This window comes from Dendropsophus ebraccatus, chromosome 8 (genome assembly GCF_027789765.1).
Source record: "Dendropsophus ebraccatus isolate aDenEbr1 chromosome 8, aDenEbr1.pat, whole genome shotgun sequence".
Classification (NCBI taxonomy): domain Eukaryota; kingdom Metazoa; phylum Chordata; class Amphibia; order Anura; family Hylidae; genus Dendropsophus; species Dendropsophus ebraccatus.
Genome location: NC_091461.1, coordinates 70,223,399 through 70,243,661, shown reverse-complemented (window position 1 = coordinate 70,243,661; position 20,263 = coordinate 70,223,399). Strand labels below are relative to the sequence as shown.

General features: G+C 46.1%; 1 protein-coding gene across 3 annotated transcripts in view; it reads right to left on the bottom strand.

Moving 5' to 3' along the window:
- Positions 1–19,131, bottom strand: part of CCSER2 (coiled-coil serine rich protein 2) — a 152,170-nt gene extending 133,039 nt beyond the window's left edge. Inside the window, exons 1-2 of one of the 3 annotated variants that reach the window (XM_069980636.1) lie at positions 18,920–19,131; positions 6,748–6,823 (exon numbers count right to left, since the gene is read on the bottom strand). The gene's annotated coding sequence lies outside the window, so the exon portion shown is untranslated. Of the gene's footprint in view, positions 1–4,814; positions 4,914–6,747; positions 6,824–18,919 lie in introns of those variants that run through there. The other 2 variants (XM_069980637.1, XM_069980638.1) reach the window with 2 other exon arrangements.
- Positions 19,132–20,263: the final 1,132 nt, after the last annotated feature.

The window sequence follows — 20,263 nt, the reverse complement described above, 5'->3', positions numbered from 1 at the left end:
TGCAGCGGGGGATGTGTCCATATTGGGACTCTATCACGGACACTCTGAGCACATGAAAATGTGTCAGTCCCCTTACCCCGCCCCCACCCCTGTACAGTACCAAGTGTGTGTGGTGGCAGCAGAGGGTCCTTGTCGCCCCTTACTGCTGTCACTAAATAGAAATGAGTTTGTATATAAAATCCTCCATCAACACTATGTAACTTATTGGGTAGCAGTAATAAAATGGATAAAACATGCGTTGTGTGAATATGGCCCAAGAATGTAGTGGCAACTTTAATGCCGTGCTGGTAAAAATAACAAAGGCACTATACTTACCCGCTCCCGTTCCTCTGGTGCCCACTTGTCTGCTTCTTTGGGTCCCGACTCACTAACAGTCTGCTCAGCCAATCACTGGCTGCGGCGGGACAGCATAGTGATTGGCTGAGCTGCTGCCAGCTGTCAGCAATGTGCAGCGTGAAATCCGCTGAGATACGGTACGTGTGAATCTACCCTATGAGTACCTGCAGTTTGGGAGCTATGTATCAACAGGCTGATTTCCTTCATACAATATGGAGCTGTGATAAGGTCCAAGGGTTGTGGGAAAAAGTAATGAATTATATGCAAGATGTTTTGCAGATCGACCCTGGGGTAGAATTGTCACAGATATTACTGGGCGGGTTCCCAAATGATGGTAAAGAAGGCTCCTTGAACAATAAACTATTCCTTCTGGTAAAGATATTGATATCGAGGAAATGGGGAGGTGATACAGCGCCTAGCTACGATCAATGGACGGAACTGGTAGAAAGAAATATAAAATATTAACGGCCAGGAAAAACTTTGTAAAGTCAGAGAGAAAGTGCAGGAAACTGTGGCTTAGGTGGGAATCTGCAAGGACCAGCTCAGGTAGTCATTAGTTTCAGTCTCCTTCCCCCCTATATATAAAGATTATTATTATTTTTTCCCTCTCTTCCTCGCGGATGGGGTGGGCGGGAAAGGGTGGGAGGTAAATGAATGTATATGTTAGTTTTTTTTGCTTTTTTATAAGTCTGCTACTAGTTTTTGTGGCAGACTTCTTTTGTATAGGTTTTAAAAATAAAAAATAAATATCTATAAAAAAAAAAATAAAACAGCAATTTAGCGGGTCTTTTTGTTTCTTCTAGCCTCACCCATCACTCTGATGCATCAGAATGACATGTGAGGACAGAGAAAGCAAAGAGACCCATAAAACGCTGGTGGCCATCACACAGCCGTGTGATACATAGCTCCCAAACTGCAGCTACTTCTAATAAAGAGAATGAAATAAAGTAATGGTTTTCAAGGAGGGTGAGTGCCGCCTTTCCTGTTTGTTTCTTATGTAGCATATTAATACCTATTTAGCTTCCCTAAAGGATACAAATAATAGCATATTCAGACTCTAGTAAACTTTAATTATTTCTCCGTAATATTTTGTTTCCCCTAAAACAACCCATTAATACACATTTGAAGCCTTGTGTTCTTTTGCGGATTTGCCCAACTGTAGACAGCTTTTTGCAGCGTCCATTATTTTTCACCTAATGGATTTTGTAGATAAAATATTCTAACAAGGAGCATCATAATCCCACACTAAACGCTCCACTCTGGAAATAATTGCAAACCATTAACTGGAACAGCAAGAGCTACAGACAGCCAGCGTACAGAAAAACTGAGCAGAAGGATCTTATTAGAAAAGAGAATGAAAACTAGAGGTATTCAGTATAAATAAGGGCTTGATAAATCCCAGCAGCGGGGAATCAATGGCCACAGTGGCTGCTGACACTTAAATCTTAGGGATTTTGGCGTCTATAAAGGGTCCACAGTAAATTGGTTCCAATAATAGGTAAACTCAAACATAAAATGTCCTATTCATGTGTCTTATACACCAGAAAATATGGTAAATGTGCAGGACATCCTGTGGCCCTGTGTGTTACCACTAATGGTAGGGCATCCAACTGGCATTTTTTTTGAATGATAATGTTTCCCACAAACAGCAAGGGTTTCCCAGAAAGGTATTTGCCTGTCCTTTTATCATGTTCATCACCTGTCAGACATTTATGGGACCAGCTGGGACACACCTTTTACAATCTATATGGATGCAGGGTCTACAGGCCCAGCAGCAACATCTGTAGGCAAATATGCCGCAGGATGCAATGTGGAAGTTGTATATGTATGTATGCCTCTATGCCAACCTGTATCTCATCTTTTACAAACGTTAAAGCGGCACTATCAGCAGGTTCGGGCCTGCGGCTCTGTACCTCAGGATCCCCGGGCTGTCCTCTTTATTTCTCTGCGGCCCGGTAACCCGTTGTTTTTGGCTAATTACTGATATGGTAATTAGCGTGCTTGGAGCATTAGGCGCGTTCCCCATGCTCCCGGAGCACCCGCTCGTCCTGCCTAGACTGCCTCCTCCCGGCCCGACCCACTATGCATATTCAAATATGCATAGCTAGCCGGTTGTTATGGCGCATGTGCAGGGAGCAGCCCGTTACAACCGGCCTAGCTATGCATATATGAATATGCATAGGGGGCAGGCTAGGCAGGACCAGCGGGTGCTCCGGGAGCATGGGGGCCGCGCCAAATTCTCCGAGCACGCTAATTACCATATCAGTAATTAGCCAAAAACAACGGGTTACCGGGCCGCAGAGAAATAAAGAGGACAGCCCGGGGATCCTGAGGTACAGAGCCGCAGGCCCGAACCTGCTGATAGTGCCGCTTTAACGTTTGTAAAAGATGAGATACAGGTTGGCATAGAGGCATACATACATATACAACTTCCACATTGCATCCTGCGGCATATTTGCCTACAGATGTTGCTGCTGGGCCTGTAGACCCTGCATCCATATAGATTGTAAAAGGTGTGTCCCAGCTGGTCCCATAAATGTCTGACAGGTGATGAACATGATAAAAGGACAGGCAAATACCTTTCTGGGAAACCCTTGCTGTTTGTGGGAAACATTATCATTCAAAAAAAATGCCCCGGAGCACCCGCTGGTCCTGCCTAGCCTGCCCCCTATGCATATTCATATATGCATAGCTAGGCCGGTTGTAACGGGCTGCTCCCTGCACATGCGCCATAACAACCGGCTAGCTATGCATATTTGAATATGCATAGTGGGTCGGGCCGGGAGGAGGCAGTCTAGGCAGGACGAGCGGGTGCTCCGGGAGCATGGGGAACGCGCCTAATGCTCCAAGCACGCTAATTACCATATCGGTAATTAGTCGAAAACAACGGGTTATCGGACTGCAGCGGAATAAAGAAGACAGCCCAGGGATCCTGAGGTAAAGAGCGGCAGGCGCATATCAGCAGGTTCACTGGCCCGAACCTGCTGATAGTGCCGCTTTAAATGCATCCAAACAGGGTACCAAAGCCTCCTTTAAATTGTACAGTTTTTCACAATAGACTTGTTCTTTTACTCTATGGCTTTGTTCCCACTAAGAGACCGGGCCTGCATTTATTGGGAAAAGGCAGCCGTCTATAATCGGTATTTGTGGCCTTCATTATCCACCATTACTAATAGATGGACATATTTTTCCAATACAATCCTGTAGTGGGTACATAGCAGTATATTGTAAAGTAAGGGTGTATAAATAAGCCTAGCCTCTCCTGCCCTATAACATGTTACCCATAGATTGCACATATTCCCAAGCTGACAGACTCCCTTTCAGTTACCCTAAGAAAGTAGTCATGTGCATATTAATAAATCCAGCTAGGAAGTGGTTAAAGTGTTCCCAGTTTCTCTAGTAACTCTAGAACTGTTGCAGCCAGCATCACTATCAGTAAGAGAGTGAAGCATTTACATTGTAACTCCAGTAACACTAATGAAAACCTACCAGAAACCTGAGAAAGCTGAATAAGCATGTGGGGGACACAGAGACACTTAGAGGGAAGTATAATAACCACTTATAGATATTCCAAACGCACTTCTAATGTAACTAAATATACTAAAATCATCTAATGGCAATATCCTTTGTAATCCTTCACAATTTCCTTTAGAATAGGGCAACAATTCACACCTGCTGGACTTCTGGTGACTGTTGGGTTGTGACAACTAGTACATCTTTAGTCACGTGATGTATGTCACAGCCAAAATCGCTGTGTATACCGAGACAAAAAAGCCATTTTTAGGTTGTCTGTTATCCGATAATATGAGAAGTCCTCCTGCCACACAATGAACGATAACAGAGAGGTGCAGTGCCTCAAGTAGACAGATCTATAGAGGAAACTACATATTCCAATATACAACTACATTTCCAACTACTACTCCCATCCAGTAGCACATGCACTTTTCACAATGCATCTTATGTAGCGGAGGGGGAAACATTCTGGAAATCCAGATTCATCATCTACATTGACAACATTTTATAAACACTTCTTTTTCCACAACTACATTATATACTATCTATCAGGGGTAGGGAGCCTTGGCTCTACAACTGTTGCAAAACTACAACTCCCATTATCCCTGGACAGCCAAAACTAAAGCTTTGGCTCTCCAGGCATGATGGGAGTTATAGTTTTGCAACAGATGGAGAGCCAAGGTTCCCTACCTCTGCTATATACTGTGTTATCGTTTTTGGAACTATATTCAAGTACTAAAAAGTTTTTGCTAGACAATATTTACATATAATTTTAGATATGTACTATAACATATAAACAATATATATATAAGTCAAGAAAACTCTTTGAAACAGTGTGAGCACTATAACATTTTCCCTACAGACTTCACTGTCGGACACTCCTGGATATACTGGATGATTTTTTGTAAAGCTCTTTAAAGCTTAAAACAATAAAAAGTAAAGTAGGCTATATCGATTACTGTTACCTTGTGGGAAATAGAGGTGTTAGATGGAAGACCTTCATCATCCTCCTGGTCCTCAGTATCTAACCGTGTTTTGTTCATGAAAAATGTATTCCCTCCCAGTAAAACGTAAGCTACAGAAGAGCAGAGTCATCTTCCTCCTAATAAATAGTTAATGCAGAGCACAGGTTGGAGGCGACTCCTTTGTGAGCTTATGTTTTGCAGTGACACATCCTCAGGCCTATGAGATTTCTGCAGATGCTGCAGCATCATCCACGTCAGAATCATCAAAAGGATGCCAAGCCCTGTATGTCCCAGCCCTCTTGTAACAGGATAGGGAAGACTCATTGGGTTATATTATCGGCTGTACAGTCACGCCACACTAGACTGGAATCATTATGAAATCACGAGATACTCACTAGACTGTGACAACACCATATGAGTATTAGGTACTGGCTAGTTTTGTTTGACAGTGAAGTTGCATATATTTTTTTACTTAAATTATATACTATACTGAGCACATTGTGAATCCAATAAAAACACTATTACAGCCATGCTTGTTTTCAGTTGTGCAGTATGTCCTATTGGTGCACCTATTGGAGCTGGGGAGTGAAGCACCTAGTCAAGTGTTTCACCCAGGTCTATCTAACTTTTGTAGGAGTCTGAGCATCCATCAAAACTTATGACTCAAGAACACACAAAAAGTTTTTTTTTTAAGTGACAGTGCCCATATAAGCAACAGACTCTACATTAGGTTGCAAAAAGTGCACCACTTTAAAGGGGCTTCCCATTCAAAATAGACTGGTGGAGTGCTGACAACAAGGACCCACATGGACAGCTGTTCAGCGCCTTCAACACAGCTTTTGTTCAAGTGAAAAAGCAAACTTTGTTCACTGTGTAATGCAGGGCCAAAACATGATTGGTGTGAGTGCTAAGTGTTCAGACTGGGGTGGGACAGTGCACGGATTGGATGAGCAGGCCGTCAGTAAACCGGTTGCCAGAGAAGCAGGTGGGATATATCCCTGCAGCCCGATGACTCACCCATGTAGCCAAGAGGCCTCCTTTTATGTAGCCAGATACCTCCCCATGTACCCAGATACCTCACCATATAGCCAGATACCTCCCCATGTAGTCAAGATATCTCCTCATATTTAGCAAGATATCTCCCCATGTAGCCAGATGCCTACCCCTATGTAGCCAGATGCCTACCCCTATGTAGCCAGATGCCTATCCCTATGTAGCCAGATGCCTACCCCTATGTAGCCAGATGCCTACCCCTATGTAGCCAAATGCCTACCCCTATGTACCCAAATGCCTACCCCTATGTAGCCAAATGCCTACCCCTATGTAGCCAGATACCTACCCCCTTGCAGCCAGATAACTCCCCATGTAGTTAACATACCTCCTTCTATAGCCAGATACCTCCCCATGTAGCCAGATATCACTTTCCCTTTTCTACTTCATCTGGCCCAGACCACCATGATGATTTCTTGCAGCTACAATTTATTTCTTGCCAGAGAACCTGCCAAACATCTTAGGCGCCACAGTTTTCCTTTAACTTCCCTCCCTTTTTCCTACCCTTATGTAGCCAGATACCTCCCCAGGTAGCCAGATACCTCCCCCCATGTAGCCAGATACCTTTCCCATGTAGCCAGATACCTACCCCTATGTAGCCAGATACCTCCCCATGTAGCCTAAGTTTTTCCTTTAACTTCCCTCCCTTTTTCCTACCTATAGGCTCCCATACAGTCATAATTCCGCTGTTTAGTGTCATGCGCTGTAAAGTGAGTAGGTGTGTGGGTGGTCCCCGTATTTAGGATCCCTTATTTAAAAATAATATCCTCTTCTATGACCCCCATAGAGTAATAATGCCCCCTGCCCTTCCCCCACAATAATGCCCACCATTCTACTCCCTCCCCCTCCTGCCCCAACAAACACAAAAAATATTCATACTCACGTAATCTGGGCATGGAGTGGTTCTTACTCTCTTCTCCAGCCTCTGAGCCACGAGGAGATCAAAGGGAGAGTAAGGTCTGAGGGGGAAAAGAAAAGAAGAAGAAAAGAAAGAGCAAGAGAGAGAAGGTGAAGTGGGGAGAGGAAGAGAGAGGAGGTGAAGGGGGGAGAGGAGGAGAGAGGAGGTGAAATGGGGAGAGGAACAAAGAAAAGGTGAAGTGGGGAGAGGAAGAGAGAGGAGGTAAAGGGGGACGCCGGGGCTGCCCCATCTTCCGGTCCACATCCAACTCCTGTCACAGCCTGGGGCGGGGTAACCTCGTGCACCACAACTTATCACCGGCCCGGTTCTCTGGCAGCTGGCCGGACCCTTCTTTATCAGGACCGACTCCTGCTCCTTCATAAATGGCCAGTCATATATCGGAGGAGTTATTTATCACACTGGCTCAGCAGCTTCTCCCTAATGTCCTACATGATCCTGGGGCGACTTCTGAGGGAATGAGAAAAGATATAAAGCAGATTATCCTGTGTGTGCAGTGGATGCAGCCAGTCTCCAGCCTCCATGTCCTGAACTACTCAGAACTAGACTAGATGGAGCAGGTGGTCTTTTCCTGCTGACAATCTTCTATGTTTCTAACTAAATACTAACCATACTTAAAGAAACACTGCTAACAATGCAAGATACCTGTAATATAGAGGTCAGCCATAGTGATATACTGGGGGTCACACATAGTGATATAGAGAGGGATCACACAGTGATATAGAAGGTCACTGTGGGGGCACGCAATAGCACGCACACACACACACACACACACACACACACACACACACAGCCTGCTGTAGCCATAGCTTACACACACACACACAACCTGCTGCATCTATAGCACACACACACAGCCTGCTGCAGCCATAGCACACACACACACACACACACAGCTTGCTGCAGCCATAGCGCACACCACACACACACACACACACACACACACACACACACTCGGCTTGCTGCGGCCATAGCACACATACACACAGCCTGCTGCAGCCATAGTGCACACACACACAGCTTGCTGCAGCCATAGCACACATACACACAGCCTGCTGCAGCTATAGCATACACACACAGCCTGCTGCAGTAATAGCACACACATACATAGCCTGCTGCAGCCATAGCACACACACAGCCTGCTGCAGCTATAGCATACACACACAGCCTGCTGCAGTCATAGCACACACACAGCCTACTGCAGCCATAGCACACACACACACAGCCTGCTGCAGCCATAGCACACACACACACACACACACAGCTTGCTGCAGCCATAGCGCACACCACACACACACACTCAGCTTGCTGCGGCCATAGCACACATACACACAGCCTGCTGCAGCCATAGTGCACACACACACAGCTTGCTGCAGCCATAGCACACATACACACAGCCTGCTGCAGTCATAGCACACACACAGCCTGCTGCAGCCATAGCACACACACAGCCTGCTGCAGCTATAGCATACACACACAGCCTGCTGCAGTCATAGCACACACACAGCCTACTGCAGCCATAGCACACACACAGCTTGCTGCCGCCATAGCGCACACCACACACACACACACACACACAGCTTGCTGCAGCCATAGCACACATACACACAGCCTGCTGCAGCCATAGCACACACACACACAGCCTGCTGCAGCTATAGCATACACACACAGCCTGCTGCAGTCATAGCATACACACACACACACACACACATACAGCCTGCTTCAGCCATTGCACACACACACACACACACAGCCTGCTGCAGCTATAGCATATACACACACACACACACACACCTGCAGCCATAGCACGCTGAAGGAAAACACACAAACAGAGGTTAATGCTTAACTACTTATGTCTTCTCCTCCTCCTCTATATTATACAGGATATCTTCATATTACACTGCTGCTCATATACAGTCATCCAGCATCAAGGAAGAGAACAGCACAGATCTCCCCCCACACAATGGACTCTTCCAGCTCAGAAACAAACTGCCAAATAGTGACCAACGACTTTTCCATGACCACCCTTATCTAATGGGGTCTGTGTCCTATTAGAATGTTGCTCATAATATATATTAATGAGCAAAACTTGTAAAATTCATATCAAAATTCAATACATTTTTTTAAAGATTTTTCAATACATTTTTTTCCTAGCTCTAGCTCCGACTCCGACTCAACGACTCCAACTCCACAGCCCTGCCAGCGACGCTAAATCCACCCCCATCACCCCCTCTCTGCCCCCATCACTATCACCTTCTTTACGTCGCCGCTCCTGGATCCGACAGCCGCAGGGGGACAGCGGGCAGCAGACGTTGCTGGTGCCCTGCTCCCCATGTGATCACCCTGACTCTCTCCATCTTCCCCCCCGCAGCATCTCCAAGCCCTGTCCCCCACAAAACGCTGGTGAGCTGCTGTGGTGGAGAGAGCTGCCGTGGTGACTGGTGCTGGGAAATTGCTGAATGATAGCACTGTGCCGGCACTTAAAGCCAAAGTTTATTTATTTTTCCCCCTCCGGCGTACCCCCTCAATCTGCGGCGTGTACCCCCTGTGGTACGTGTACCGCAGGTTGAAAAACACTGGGCTAGAGCACATGGGCTAGAGTTATCTGCATGAGACAATACCTTAAAGTTAATGTACCACCAGGTACATCAGCATGGATTTTTTACATTAACAGACTGAAGCCGATGCAGGATGCCAATGACATGGTCCTTTTTTTTGAACCACCGCCTGGTTCCTGAGCATGAAGCACTGGGGGCAGGACTGCCAGTATGATGAAACCCCCTCCGCGGCTCCAAAGATTCTAATGGATTCTAATCTGCTAATCTGCCAGTATAAGGATGGAAATATGCCCGTTCCATAACCCATTAAAGTTAAGGTCTTTTATACTCATTTGACTCTGCTACTGCCAAGAGACCCTGTACATACACACTAGAAGTAATGCATCAAAATGGCCATTATTTTTCAGTAATTTGATTAATTCACCCAGAAAGTTAGAAATAGATTTTTTTGTGAAAATCCTAAATTTGATCTTCGCAAAAAGTCACTGTGGGCAGAGTGATGTCGGGCGGTCCGGAGAGGGGTGCAGGGTGGCGCGGTGAGGTGCAGGCCAGGCGTTGCGGTCTGGAGAGAGGTGCAGGGCGGTGAGGTGCAGGCCGGGCAGCGCGGTCCGGAGAGAGGTGCAGGGCGGTGCAGTGAGGTGAAGGCTAAGCGGCGCGGTCCGGAGAGAGGTGCAAGGCGGCATGGTCCGGAAAGAGGTGCAGGGCGGCGCAGTGAGGTGCAGCCTGGGCAGCACTGTCCAGAGAGAGGTGCAGGACGGCGCGGTCTGGAGAGAGGTGCAGAGCAGCGGGGTCTGGAGAGAGGTGCAGGGTAGCGTGGTCCGAAGAGAGAGGTGCAGGGCAGCACGGTGAGGTGCAGGCCGGGCTGCGCAGCCCGGAGAGATGCGGAGACAGCGGCCTCTAGCCTCTTAACAGAGCCGTGGCTGACCTGCGGCCCGCTCCCCTCCCGGCCACACAAGAAGGTCCCCTGTCTTTGGAGGGACTGCAGAATGAGGAGATAGCGTCGCTGCGGGTCCTGGTGCTGTAGAGCGGTTTAGGGGGGTGCACGATCCCGCTGTACAGCTCCAGGATCCGCAGGGACGCTATCTACTTATTCGTTAGTCTCTGCGGCCTCCTCCACAGACAGGGGACCTGCATGTGTGGCTAGGAGGTGAACATGTGTACCAAGGTGAGAGGAGAAGGGCTATGTGCACTCCTGCCTTACCCACCCCCAGCTGCCCCACTCACCCCCAGCTGCCCCAGTCACCCCCAGTCCCTCTCAGTCTCCTTCAGCTGCCCCACTCAACCCACAGCTGCCCCAGTCACCCCCTGTCCCTCTCAGTAACCCCCAGCTGCACCATTCACCCCTCAGTCACCCCCAGTCCCCCTCAGTCCCCCCAGTCTGCCCCAGTCCCACTCAGCTGCCCCAGTCCCCCTCAGTCCCCCCCAGTCACCCTGAGCCTGCCCCAGTCACCCCTCATCTATTCCTTTATACTACTACACCACTCATCTTTACACCACTCATCTACTACACCCCTTATCCACTATACCTCCACTACTACACCCTACCTTGATGGAGGCACAAAAAAGATCTCCTATACTATATGGGGTCACAGAGTAGAACATATTTGGAAAAACTATTTATATGGGGCACAAAGGAGGCTTGTCTACTACATGAGGGGCACAGGAGGAGCACTGTTACAGTGGAAAGCAATACAGTTGTTGTCTCAAACGTCATTAAAACAGTATCTGAGTTTGCAAGAAAACTGTTCTGTTTATTTAGCAAAAAGAAATAAAAAGAGATTTAAATCAAGAATCGTCCCAAAAATTTTTCAAAATCGGGATTTTATTTTTGGCCATATCGCCGAGACCTAGCTGCAATTCACGTTCCAAACTGCTGACACTGTTAGATGCTATTAGGTTAAGTAATTTATCAAGGGATTTGTGCCTATTTTAGGTAATTAATTAGATTTTTTACCCATTTTTGGTCTAAAATCTATTTATGAACCAGTACTCGACAGGCAAATATTTTTTGGATGCAACTTTTATCTGCCTGTTTTGAGTATTCACCCAAAGATTTCCGGGATTTCCGGGATTTGCACCCAATTTATCATTTGCAACAAAAACTGGTTCAGGCCTACGTATTGTCAGTACCAGGTGAATCTGTGTGTGACTTTTTTGGGGGGGACTTTTTACTTGCAACACAATTACTATGACAGTGCGACTTTTCCATAAATCACACTCAATTTATTGGAACAAAAAAAACACCAACCCACATTAGAACAGTAAGGGGGAGATTTATGAAAGGGTGTAAATATACACCTGGTGTAAACTGCCCACAGCAACCAATCACAGCTCAGCTTTCAGCTCTGGTAAGCTGAAAGCTGAGCTGTGATTGGTTGCTGTGGGCAGTTTACACCAGGTGTATATTTACACCCTTTCATAAATCTCCCCCATTAATGTCCACCTTAGTAAATGTCCCCCATTGTTCCTTTCATAGATTAAGCTGTGTTTCTGGGCTGTAGAAAAATACATTTATTTTCTGGTGCAAAGTTTCAAAGAGGTTTTTTCCAAGCTTTCACTTTAAGGATTAGCCAATGGTAAATCCAACATGTATTTTGAGGATATGTAACAGTAATCTGAGGCTGACACTCCACTACAGGATTAATCCCAGTCAAAATGTCTAATCCACACAGGCTATAAGATGGCTTTTCCATGCTGAATCTATAAGAATTAAAGTTCTTGCTTACATCTGCAGGTTTATCATACCATTATCATCAGGGGAGTGGGAAGTAAGCAATAACCAGTAGCAGATCCCATCCTTATTTTCTATCTGTGAGCTGATTCAGGTTAATGATAAGCAATTATTGATTAGCTTGGATCCAGGCCGTCTGTTTACCTTTTGGAAAAGACCAAATGCTCTCTGCAAGGGGCAATAAGCATGGAGCCGCAAAGCAGATGGTGAAGTAGATTGTGGTTAGATTGTTGAGATTGCACCTCTAAGGCAGGCTTACTGACTCCATGCTAGCAGGAGGTAGATACTCTTTTAGAAAATAAGTAGGAACATAGAATCTTCCATAACTTGCTCCAAATAAAACATATAGCCATAGAACCAATATCATAGCATTGGGTAGGACGAGTACATCACAGGAAGTCCAAATATATCTGTCTAACTGCATCATCATATAAGGGATAAGTCACGTTCTGAATGTCCAGGGCAAATAATGTTTGATATGCGAGGAATCAGTACGTTGAAATATGAATTATGAAGAAGGGCTCGGGCCCGTACCTTCGCCGGGGCACCTGGGAAAGTGTCTTTTTGATATTTTCAGGTGTGTTCCCTTGATGTCTGAGGGGGATGACTGAACATTCTGAGTCAGAGATCTCAGGTGATGGCCTTCAGGCCAACCCTTTTGGGCCTAAAATGAGGTTTAGGGAACATTTGAGAGTCACATAGTTGGGGATCCAATCAAATAGGTTTGTGCACCATTTTCTATGCCCAATCCCCTGGGGAGGAAGAGCCTATACAACGTATCTCTATGCTAAGTATCTGAACTTTCTTATTTTATCCTTTTTATTTTCATTGTTTGCAGTGTCTGTATGTCTTTTGTCAATCATCTTTTTGTCACCAACGCACTGTACATTTTTGATGCATTAAACCTAAAAGTTTGATGGTTTGTCTTGTACCCTAAAGCAAACCTAGTTACCTCTGTGAAGAGTGCATGTGCGATGTGTGACTGTATGCTGTATGAGCGGGTGGCTTACTCTACTGTGTGGGTTTGTCTGCTTGTGAGTGGAACACTTTTGGGGTTCCCTGTCTCCCCAGTAATGTAACTGATAAGGTGGTGGCAGCAAAGTTTTGTGTGTGTGGTTCGTGTGTGTGTCTGGCAGATTGACAGAGTGCTGGGCTTTTTATTAAAGGGAAACTGTCAGCACTTGGGCCCTACCTAAGGTGTGTCAGTGTGCTGTAGTTCGCAGTCCCCTAGTGAGCATGGTGCCTTTTGGTAATTTGTCTGTGCAGTGGATTATGCATACTGTAATAAAAAATCAAAGAGGAGTTGTACCTCAGCGTTTGTGTCACACTCTACTACACCACACCTCACTACTCCTTCCTCCCTCCCTCTTCTTCATGAAAATGCTGCCCGGCTTCCTGCTCACTCAGCTGTCAGTTTGTGTCGCTGATTGCAGATCAGTAGGCAGTTTATGTCTGAAAGAAACACTCAGATATAGTTGAATCCCTGAATTTAAGGGTACAAACACACACACCGTATACGCAGCAGATACGCAGCAGATTTGATGGTGCAGATTTGATGCTGTGTTCAGTTGTTTAGATATAATCTGCTGCGTATCTGCTGTGTTTCCGCTGCGTATCTGCTGCGTATCGCAGCAGAAAATATGCTGCGTATACGGTGTGTGTGTTTGTACCCTTAATGTGTTGGAGCTGTGGTCTAGGGATAAATCACCTGCCTAGAGATCACAAGCAGTTCTTTCTTTGATTCTAATCTCTTGATGGAAATGAAATCTAATTATGTATTTTTAATTTTTTCTCTTTATTGTAGCATTTATTGTACAAAAAATTCCCAATTAAGTCCGAATTAGTTTTTAAATTTATTTTTCATACAATTATGAGACAAATAAAAGATATATAGCTTTTTTAGTTTTCTCGTCTTTGTATTAAAAATACTAAACTAGTTTGGAATTATAATACAATTATGATACAATAATGAGAAAAAGGAAAAAATAAATAACTATATTTAATTTCCATCAGGGGATTCAAACCAAAGAAAGAACTGCTGATGGGCTGTAGACAGGTGATTTAACCCTAGACCACAGCTCCAAAACATTTGGGTTCAGAGATTCAACTATATCTCATTGCAGATCAGTCCTCTATTGGCAGATACTGTCTGACAGCTGAGTGAGCAGGAGGCCGGGCAGCATTGATTATTAAGGAGAGGGAGGAAGGAGTGGTGAGGTGTGCTAGAGTGTGGCACAAATGCTGAGGCACAACTTATTACAGTAGGAGACCCAAGATTGCGCATAATCCACTCCATGGACAAATTACCAAAGGCAACATGCTTACTAGGGTACTGACAACTACAACACACTGTCAGCCCCTCAGGTAGGGCCCGGTGCTGACAGATTCCCTTTAAGTTCCCAGGCTGAGACATCATCACTATACCAAGCTTTGGCTCCACCACCATACAGTGGAGCAAGAATTTAATCCTATTATTCTGAAATGTCACCCTGCAGCCGACTTATAGCGTACAACTATAAGGTACTAGGGGGGAGTAAACAGAGTGAAGGACTTTAAGGGCCCTATTACACAGGGCTGATTTGGCAGATTATCGTTCCATGTAATAGAGACAACGATGATCAGCTGATCGTGTTTTCTTTCCTCTGGTTCCGCTCTAGCTTCAGAGTGTGTTTCTGAATTGACAGGCTGCTCAGTCAATCTCTGGCTAGGACCACCGTGTCCAGTGATTGGCTGAGCGGCCTGTCAGTTCGGAGCTTACAGGGGCGGTTCTGGGAAGTGAGCAGAGGGCAGCAGAACATCAGGGGCCGTGAAGAGGTAAAGTATATAGTTTATTTATTTATTTTTTTACACCATCATCAGCTGTCGTCTGGGCATTGCTATTACACTAATGAGCGCCTGGCGGCTGATGATTTTAGGTCAGGACCAAACGACACGATCAGCTGATGAATTCCCCTTTCAAAAAGACTGGCCCATCAGAACAAACTCTTTTAATTCCATATACTGTCTAATACTGTGATAGCTCTTTATGGGTCTGAATGGAGATATCCACTCATTCTGATGGTTCCAGTCCAGTCATGCATCATCTGGATGCTCTCTGATTAACCACTATATATATATATATATATATATATATATATATATATAATGTTCCTACTGCACATACCCCGTGCAGTAGGAATGCACATATACGTTCCTGACTTTAGGGGGTTTGATGTGTGCGGGACCACTGCACTAAGAGCGGTCTTGCACACATCAGAGTCCAGGGAGCCGAGGGTAATGACAGGCAGGTAGCCAAGGGTAATGACAGGCAGCTGCGATCTCCATAGAAAACCTCTCCTGCTCTGGACAGTTCCTGTCTCGGCCAGAGATGTCAGCAGAGAGCACTGTGTCAGACTGAAAATAAAACACCATTTCCTGCATGACATATAGGAGCTAATAAGTATGGGAAGACTTGAGATTTAACGTTGTAAATTACAAATCTATATAACTTTCTGATATCAGTTGATTTTAAAGTAAAAGATTTTCACTGGACAACCAGTTTAAATCTATGAATATTTTTTCCCATCATGTGTGAAAGTGGCTGCAAGGGAAGATGAGTGGTTACCAGACAGGCCCTTTGTTTTCTGTCATGCAGACGCTTTGGCACGACTTTAAAATGTAAAAATATGTGTGTGTGTGCATGTATATATAACTGCCCGCCTGAATATGTATTCATGCACAGACTTTTTACTTTCAGATTACTTCCATATGTGTTCTGACAATATCATTAACAGATTTTGGAAGGTTTTCTTTTTCTTATTCAAAATGAATCTGTTATAAGCAAAATAAAATATACTGGAAAAGTGCTATCAGACATCAATACATATCTCCACCCATGTTCTTATGGAATGTAACATATAGCCATTGGATGGAGTCAAGGGCCACATCTGAGGCTATCATGTGTCGGATTGACCAGCTGTTTAATAGATCCTCTGCAGATCTCATTAAATCAACCAGTAAATTACTAATTGTTACAGCTGCACATTTCTCTGCCCAATGTCTTCCTCTGTCCCTGTCATTTGACCAGTCGGGCACAGCTGTATAGGGAGCTGCTATTTATCCAAAGTGTGAACTGCACCTGTCAGTAACAAAAACAAGCGTGCAATGCTGCTCATCTAGGAGGCTGCTCATCTAGGATGCCCCATGTCCTAAAGTTCTAATGAGCAGGCCTTTATCATGGGAGAGTTTATCTAAATCATATAATATGGGCACAGGTTAGGTTTTAACTAGGGATGGTCCGAATCTGCTGAGGTTCGGGTTCATCTGATACCCGCTGTCTGCCCGATCCGTGCAGCGAGTGGAAACAGTGGGAGGACCGCCTGAAAAAATGGGATACAGCCTATGGTTATGGCTGTATCCCAGTTTTCCAGGCGGTCCTCCCGCTGTATCCACCCTATCCACGGAGAGGGCAGACATCGGGAATCATTTCTGAGGGTTCGGGTTCGTACGAACCCGACCCGAACCAGGTTCGGACCATCCCTAGTTTTAACTAAGGAACTTACAAAGTTCACAACAAAATCTGCTTCAATTGCCCCCTGTCAGTTTCAATAGGATTACATACTCGTAGCGGAATTGTCATTGAAACTGACAGGAGGGGAATCGCTGTAGATTTTGCTGCAAACGTGCAGCATGAAATCTGCTGCGATTCCGTTATATGTGAAGCTACCTTTAGAGCATGTTTTTCCCTCGCCAAATTCCCAGGCACATAAATTTGGACAGGATGAGTGGCTTCACATCTTCACATATGCACCATTTTAAGGTATAATTTGTGTCTTTTGTAAGTGTGGTTCAAACAGGATTGGCCTAGCGCCATTTTGTGCTTTTTTGCGCCATTTTTAAAAACTGAAAACACACATATCAACAGTACTATTCTGACAGAAGTGGTGGAAACTTAGTTAAAAAATTTTGCGCAATAAAAGCGATTGCGCAGATATTTGCGACTTTTGTATAAAACAATGATAATTTACCCCCTGTGATGTGATGTGATGTATTGATGTATGTGAAAATGGTGTTGACAATTATTCACAGCTGTGCTTTCATTTTATCTGTAGGCAATGAGAAAGGTGAAGAAAAAAAAATTTATATGTAAGGCCGCATTGGCATTTTTTTTTTTTATGTTGGTGTTTTTGTAAAGCCTTAAAGGGCGGCGGTAAAGAATTATTCACAGAATAACACACTTTACAAAGTTATACAACTTTGTAATGTATGTTATGTCTGTGAATGGCCCCCTTCCCCGTGTCCCACCACCCCCACCCGTGTACCCGGAAGTGTGGTGCGCTATACATTACCTGTCACGTGCCGACACCCGTCTCCGATCTTCAGTCAGTGACGTCTTCTTCGGCCGGCCGGCAAACAGCTCCGACTGTTCCGAATGCCGGCCGCCCTCTGCAGCGTCATCTGATGCTCAGCCGCGATTGGCTGAGCATAACTGTGCTCAGCCAATCGCGGCTGAGCACAGTTGTGACACGGCAGAGGGGGGACAGCGGCAGGGATTCGGCCGTCTGTCCGAAGATGACGTTTGGCACAAAATGGCGGACGGCCCTCAACACGTATCAGGTAATGTATAATGCACCACACACTTCCGGGTACACGGGCGGGGGTGGTGGGACACGGGAAGGGGGCTCATTCACAGACATAACATACATTACAAAGTTGTATAACTTTGTAATGTGTGTTATTCTGTGAATAATTCTTTACCGCCACACTACCGCTTTAAGAATTACTGTTTAATCATAGAATTGTTTGTAGGGTGCACTCCTGTGTGTGTCTTTTCTGTTCTTATACACTTTGGTTTCTCTTCTAGACCTAGAGTGGCACTCCCATTTGTATACTGTAGATTGGTTCAGCCCCCTACTTTGTTTAATGAATTGTAAATATCCGGTGACATCCGACTCTTTGTATATACAGTATATAAACTTATTTAAATGTATAAAGAACGTATATGGAGCACTAATAATAAATAAGAAGGATAAAATGGTGAGGACAACAGAAAAGAATATGTAGGGATAATGAGATCCCATTGCACTATGTGCAGTTCTCTGGTGTACAATGTCTTCAATAATGTCTTCTGATAGTATGGTATATCCACAAAGCCCCCATCAACTTCATCAGCCCAAACATGAGGCACAGTCACTATGTCTATTTACTAAATAGCAGTATATGCCTTGTTTTTATAGTACTTAAATGTTTTGTACACTGTAGTAGATGTTGGAATATCTTTATGAAGGTATTCTGACATATACTGGCAACATATCCCCAAAACAGGATGTGAAAGGGGCCTAAGCTCCACTTTTATTGCACTTTATGACAGTAATTGGGGAGGGGGGACTGTCTGCCAAGGAGAACCATAAGGGAGGACGAGCTCTTCACCCCGGCAGATAAGAGATGCTTATCATTTATCATTTATAATGGCAGCTGGTGCTATCGTGTGTAGGACAGTGCTCCATTTATATGTACAGAGCCAGTACACTATGTATCACTATATCACTGTATAATGGTCACAGTGTGGCAGCATGCTTCCTGACCTCTCTCTGCTGGGGCTGGAGAGGAGGAGGCAGGATACCAATGCTGCAGCACATTGTCACACCACCAAAGAAATGCATCCTCTCCTCAGCTCAGCCAGCATGAATGTGGAGAGGGGGGCTGTGGGCTTAGGAGCCTGATCGCCACTGTCACCCCACTAATCCTATCCCTGGGCAGCCTCCATATTACACGGAGCCTTCCATGGTCACTGACTGCAGTGAATGACAGGAATCATTACTATGCCTCCTCCCCGCAGCCCCCGCCCCTACAGCTGTTGCATACTACCCACCTTTGGGCTGGCGGTGCCCATTCGCCTCTTCCTATGTCTCATTCACATCAGCAGGGAGACTAGAGAGGACAGGGCAGATGATGGGCAGCCATTCGGCCACAGCGGGTCCTGGCTCTTCCTTTCAGCAGAGGTGTCCTGGTGACTGTGCCCTGTCAGGACACTGGGCACTGGCCAATGTTCGCCCTGGTACTTGGGCACGTGTGTGACGTAGAGGCTGTGGAGCACGCATGTGCGTCTGGTAGCTGCTCGTGTACTGAGGGTGCAGGCACGTTGGTGTGACGTCACAGCTAGAAGGCTGTGTGCTGCTGATGCTGGTGTGGGGAGGTGGGGGCAGAGCTCCATTCATGGCCGCCGGCTCAGTGACTTATCCCGGGGCTGTGTCTGTATCGCAAAGCATTCCTTGTTTATTGACTTTCCGGGTCAGTGGAGTAGAGGCGTGCAGTGATTTACCATCTACACAGCCCTAGTATATACTGCCAGCTCTATGGGGATAAAGCAGGACTGTAGCTGTAAGGTCGCACCAGACCCTCTAAGCTAGGGGGGAGCCAGGTTCCCCCAGCACATTGTTTTCTGGTCTCTTATCTGACACAATACACTGTGAGGCGGCATTGCTGTGCTGCATCCATCTGCCTCCTCCTCTCCAGCCTCAGTGTGCTGGGGACAGAGGTCAGGAAGCTACTGCAGGGTGCACTGTGTAGCAGCATTGCTGTGCTGCCCCCTCCTCTCCAGCCTCAGTGTGCTGGGGACAGAGGTCAGGAAGCTACTGCAGGGTGCACTGTGTAGCAGCATTGCTGTGCTGCCTCCTCCTCTCCAGCCTCAGTGTGCTGGGGACAGAGGTCAAGAAGCTACTGCAGGGGGCACTGTATAGCAGCATTGCTGTGCTGCCTCCTCCTCTCCAGCCTCAGTGTGCTGGGGACAGAGGTCAAGAAGCTACTGCAGGGGGCACTGTATAGCAGCATTGCTGTGCTGCCCCCTCCTCTCCAGCCTCAGTGTGCTGGGGACAGAGGTCAGGAAGCTACTGCAGGGGGCACTGTGTAGCAGCATTGCTGTGCTGCCTCCTCCTCTCCAGCCTCAGTGTGCTGGGGACAGAGGTCAGGAAGCTACTGCAGGGTGCACTGTGTAGCAGCATTGCTGTGCTGCCTCCTCCTCTCCAGCCTCAGTGTGCTGGGGACAGAGGTCAGGAAGCTACTGCAGGGTGCACTGTGTAGCAGAATTGCTGTGCTGCCCCCTCCTCTCCAGCCTCAGTGTGCTGGGGACAGAGGTCAGGAAGCTACTGCAGGGTGCACTGTGTAGCAGCATTGCTGTGCTGCCTCCTCCTCTCCAGCCTCAGTGTGCTGGGGACAG